Source organism: Tripterygium wilfordii, chromosome 21, assembly GCF_013401445.1.
Source record: "Tripterygium wilfordii isolate XIE 37 chromosome 21, ASM1340144v1, whole genome shotgun sequence".
In the NCBI taxonomy this organism is placed as follows: domain Eukaryota; kingdom Viridiplantae; phylum Streptophyta; class Magnoliopsida; order Celastrales; family Celastraceae; genus Tripterygium; species Tripterygium wilfordii.
In genome coordinates this window covers 7,161,999-7,168,374 of record NC_052252.1, presented here as the reverse complement: position 1 = coordinate 7,168,374, position 6,376 = coordinate 7,161,999, and positions in this window count along the sequence as shown.

Below are 6,376 nucleotides of genomic sequence, written 5' to 3'. Positions count from 1 at the left end.
AAATTGAAAAAGTTGGTAAGTGGTGGTAGTATCTGAAAAAAGAAGGAAAGCTAGTAGCTTTCGAGACTAGGCATGTGTAATAGCATGAGTTCTTTCGGGGAATTTTAAGTTTTTAACCTTAATAACATCAATGGAAGATATGGGCAATCAAATTTGTCTCTGACTGTGTGTATGAATGAATTGAATTGAGGGAAAGTTTGTGGTGGTGTAGAGACTGAAATTTCTTTGTCGATCACTCTTGCTTTCATGCTCCTTAGACACGACACAAGTCATCATATGTATCGCTCTTCATAATTTTCCTACTTTGACTTGTATTGATGGTTTATTAATTATGCATGTATGTTATAATCAAAGCACCATTTCTTTGTTGTCTTAACAAACACGGCTAATCCTTTGGCCATGTATTATTTTCCTGTCTCGCAAACAATGAGTAATTACCCGAAGAGTGATCTGTGGGGAAAATTTTTCATAATCAAAGATTTAGGGTAATGGGTCACCGGCAATCTACAAAATTCACAAGAGACATTAGAGGTTCTTTGATCGGAGGGGTTTCAGCCAAGGAAGCTCCGACGACCAAGTCAGTCATGTGTTTCTTTTCAAGTGAATGTGTAGTATTCAACATAAGGATAAGCTTGTGTTTACCTGATGTCAAAGGTCCCCTTAAATAATGAAGGATATATGATTTCTAAAGCCCAAGATAATAATCTTGGAAATTGATTGGGTTTAGAGAATTTTAAGCGTGTGTCATAGTAAATCCATTGGATTTGATCTGTATATGATCACTGGTCCTAGTATGTGATTTGGAATGATATTCCTTTCAATTGGAAGTTTAGGGTGGTGATATCCTTTTTAAAAAAGGAGGAAATTCACATAAGGACAACAACTAAAAATTTTATTTGAACAAGGATAACTTAAAAATTTTTAGAGAAGATGACAAAATTTATAAACTTATCAAAATGTCCCTCCTGTGTATATAAAAAACATCGCTTCTTCTTCCTCTTCATTTCCTCTATTTTCTTCTTCCTTGACACCGCTGGACGGAAGTTGACTGTCGGATTTTGATGAACGAACCACCAAAATGAAGCTATAGGTCAGCCCACCAAAGCTTAGTCATCACCAACCATCGATTATTACTTGAGTCACCGGAAATCTTCGTGAAATCATGGTCACCATTTAGAAAAGAACTCAATCCAACCAATATGACCAACGTCGACAACCGTCAACATCACCAATCAACTCCATAAACCAAGGCTCACCTTTCAAGTTTTATACTTTTTGTATGCCTTTTTTTCTTCTGAAACTAGATTAGGAATTGGATATGCAGATATTTTATCTTTTTTTGGATATGTTAATATTATTTTTGTTCTAATATGGTATATGTTTCGGATCTGTTGATATTATATCTATTTCATATCTTATCTATTTGTTCAGTTTATCAATTTTTATTATGATGACCTTAACAAATGAAATTATTGTGTTTCAACCTTTATTGTGGTGACCTTACCAAATGAAATTCTCGTGTTTTAGTCTTCAAACATATAACATTCCATTTAATATCTTACATGTTTGTTCAATTTATAAATCTTCATTGTGGTGCACTTACTAAATGAAATTATTGCGTTTCAACTTCATTGTGACGTCATTACTAAATCAAATTCATATGTTTTAATATTCAAACATATAGTATTTCATTAAAAATAGATAACATTTTAGTAAGATAGATAAAATTATGGGAGATATCAAATTAATCGAAACAGATAACATATCAACAACATATCCCAGTTTCGAATATATCATAGTCAGAACTAAAAAAACCACAAAAATTACCACAGAACCTATCGAAAACTAGTAAGTGAGAGACTTATCACTAAGTTTCTACAAAAAAAAAACCTATATTTGTTAATGACCCCCCTCAAATTTATTTTCCTAAAAAATGCACTCACACGTAAAGAGACATCTCTCAATAGGTCCCACCACATTTGACATTTCTATATAATACAAAATCTCATATCCAAGTACGCTGCATGGTATTGAAAGCACGACACTAATATTAACTCCACCAAGAGACATGCTTGGAGAAGTTTTGTTAACCTACTCATGCATAATACGTATACGGCCTGTCGGTGCATAAACCATTATTTCGGGTACTACTCTTGAATTCTCTGCATGAATTACATTAATCCAGAATTAAATTAATCATGATTAATATTTATGAAGTATTTTTCCTTTCTTTAACAGCTACAAGAATCTGCTTGGAGGCCCATGACTCTGAGAAAATTAACCACCCTTATTGACTTGGGGTGTCTATGCACTATAATCCTTATGTATGGATTAATTGCATTTGATGTTTGAAAGATATATATATATATATATATATATAGCACTAGTGAATTCCTATCTCTCTTATTTTTGGCCACAAAATTAAGTGCAATGCTGAATTTTTTTTTTCCCTAACACACACAGATATTATTAATATTGTACAATCTAGTGGTCCAACAAAAGGGACCTCTATGAAAAAACATTGAATGATGATAGGAACTTAATGTTCTGGTCCAAAAGATGTAAACTAAACATAGACCCAACTTAGCACCTTCTTTTAATTCAATGATGATCCAGTTTTCTTTTTAGTATTTTGTGGGTTAAACAAGTATAATAAATTTCAGTGCACAATTTTTCTTCGTCACCCCCTTTAAAGTTGAAACTATAAAGCAGACGAAGCTATGTAGTATTAATGTGGAACCCACAAGAGCAAGATTTTTGTGGGACCAAAATTAAAGTCTTTTACAAACTTTGAGGCAGGCTCATCTTATGCACTGATTTAGTGTGTGTGTATATATATATAAAGGATGGCAAAAGAATAGCAAAAGCAATTAAAAGGTGTCTCCAACCCATTTGAATCTGTCCCAAACCGCAATCATAATTGTCCTCTTATGCTTCAATTTCCATGCATGTCATCACCACCATCTCCTATACCTTCCACACAACTTTTGTGAATGAAATTTAATTACTAATCTTGTGAATGATTCATGTGGTGGTGGTGGTAGAGTTGGGAAGATCCACAGAGATTTTTTGTTGTTTTAGAAATTCTCTCTTTTGGGATTAGGTTGGGGGGTGGGGGTTAGTGTATATTAATTATTATAAAGTATTGTTGATTTAATAGTTTATGCTCATTATGGTCCATTTTGAATCTTTTAGATGATAAAGTCAATAAACAAGTACAATCCCCATAGTCTGCTCAATGTACTTTAATTTTGATAATTAGAAAGGCTAGATACAACTTTTTTATGGACCAAGAGATGGGAGAGAAATACTAGAAGAACTACTGCAACTAATACTGCATAAAATAAACCATAAATTGCTATATCAAACACAACAAAGATCATGTTATGAACAATGATTGTGAGATAGAGTTTATATGAGATGGTCATGATTTTGTGACCGATGCATATTCAGCATTGGCACCTCACAATCATAAGATCAGATGAGTGATTAATGGATATTAAATATGAATGTGTTAGCTTTAAAAATGAGAACAGATTTTGTAGGAATGCATGCTAAAAAAGTTAAAGTCCATGCGCTTAACTAAACAAAAGGTGCATTTCCAATATTGTGTATTTGTGTGTGAAGGGATGTCAACGAGGTGGATGGTGGCGGAGCACAGCCGCCCCGCACCACTACTTGCATGCCCGACCCCGCCCCACATATCGGGGTAATTTTTACACTCTATCCCTTTTCCTATAAAAATTCACCCTGCTTTGATCAAATCCGGCATTAACTTGACCTGATTCGTTTATAATCCGATTATCAACATCAACATTAATTCACCAAATCAACTTGTATAATCCAACAAATATTAAAATAACTTAAGAATAATTATTAATTTGACTTAAGGTTTAGGTTGTAAATCTTAACAACATAAAATATGCTTAAATCAAGAAATGTTGTTTCAGTCAATTTGACTTGGGCTTTAATATTGACATAAATTAATATATGCTGTTACATATAAATATATATCTAGATTATAAAGATATATTTATATATAAATTTAAGAATATTATTGGTCGTGACGGATCATTTGCGAGGCAAGACGAGAAGTAGATCATACTCAAATACTATTTTGATAATTTACGTACTAACGTAGAATGGAAATTGATAAAGGTATGATCGTCGTCAATACATTAGGTAACCACATAGGAACCTAATGGAAAACCAAACAAAAGATATATGGATGATGCTAGAAATTCCTAAAATATGACCCCCAAAAGTCCTCCAAATCTATGTAACATTAAAATAACCATTGATTAAAAGTAAATATGTAGAGCCCACTTTGCATCCAACACTCCACATTATATGCCCACAATCGTAAGTATTTTAAAACCAAAATAACTAAATAATAATTATTGAAGTGCACGTTGATTTGCACGTCCAATATCTGTTCAAGCATCCGCTCAAACATGCATGCGCTCAAACCCTTTCATGTAGTGTTCCGCCTCTTGTACTACATCATTTACAATCTTTATTCAATAACAACTATATCAGACTCTCTATCTTAATCTCTAATGCCTGCAATGCCGTTGTTGGGTACGGCCCCGTAGTTTGTAGCTAGATCATCAAGTTTTGATGGAAAGTCTAGTTTTCTAAATGATTACCTAATTGTGGTGTAACAATTAATTAAGGGCTTAGTCTTTTAATGATTTATTTTTTTTGCTTTTTTTTTTACGGTTAATCTTTTTTTTAATGGTTAATCGTTTTTTTTACGGATTAATCTAACTTATTGATTCTCACTGTACTAAAATAATTAATTTTATCGAAATAACTTCACACTCGTGACGAATTAAAAGATAGGTACCTAATAACCTAACCACATTGACGAGATACAATAATACAATCCTTAGTTTTTTTATGGGATTTTGGAAATTATTGGCTCTGTCAATGCAATTTTTTAAATTTTGTGAATTCAAATTATATGACGCAAGCATTAGTTCACATGCTCGATTGTCTTAATTTTCACACTAAAAAACAGTTTTCTAATTGCTGTATTTTGTGGTGCTTCAATTAGTTAGGGTAGTTAAAGTGGTTGGACAAACGTGATTATTTGATGACCAGTTCAAGTCATGATAAAACTAATTTTTTTTAATGAAATCTAATCCTACTTATGAATAAAAAATGCGACATAGAAATAGTTGCATGATAAACCCTAATACCACGTGAATGGGGACACTTTTAAAGGTTAATGTTAGAAATCAAAGTTTAAACACATCAAGGTTATTGTTCGATCGCTCTAAGCCACAAGCATGTACAAATGTTTTTCATAGACTGTTGTCAATGGTTTTTAAACCTAGAAAATGCATTATTGGGGAATCAGAGTGGCACATTGGCAACACTAGGCCCACACACAAGGATATTGACCTCAAAGCTTTATTTATACACGTTATTGTGTGAGCTAGAGATACAATATTTTTACTTATATACCATTTTGTTACCATTCCCATGTGAGATATTAGTTTTTACAGTTAAAAAAATGACATTTAAAGACATAAGGTCCGTTTGGTAATCAATTTTAGGAGTAGCATATATGGTAGCATATATTGTGATAGTATATGTGGTGATAGATTATATGATGTCTGAAATGTTGAATAATGTTTGGTTGCAATTATGGTGGTAGCATAAAGCTGTTGAAATTGTAATGACAAATTATTTACAGGGGTATTTTGTAATGACAAATGGAGGACATGTTGGTCAAAAAATGTTGAATTGTTGTAAAAAACTCCTTTGAAGCACAATTTTGAAATCACCCTAAAATGCTACTAAAATTGTACTTGAAATGATAGTGTTCAAATGGTTGTTTGGTTGTTGCATAACATATATAAAAGCTACTTAGTAGCCTATATGCTACTGAAAATGGTGTGCCAAACACACCCAATGTTGGAAACCAAATAAAATTTTGGAAGTCCAAAAATTTACTCCAAAACATCGTCACGTCAAGGAATACTAAGCCATATTATTACATCCGTCACTTTCATGGCCTTGTTATATAACAAAAGTACGTGAACTACAGATTTGGTGTGGAAAATAAAACAAAAGGAAAATGGTTGAAAGGATTTCCAGATCTTGGAATAAATTAATAATGAATTAAAATGTGTTTAATTAATTGTAAGCACGGACAAATCTGAAGCTGACAGATATGGTCAGTTTACCAACTAATTAGTCAAATGATAATAACCCTGTAAGACAATGCTTTGTTAGACAGAAAGTGGATAGGAGATATATATATAAATAGAAGTAGCTTGATATATATAGTTTTCTTGCTTGATATGATAATATTTCCAAATAAAAAGGAGTAGTAGATAACAGTTATTGAATTAACTTTAAAAAA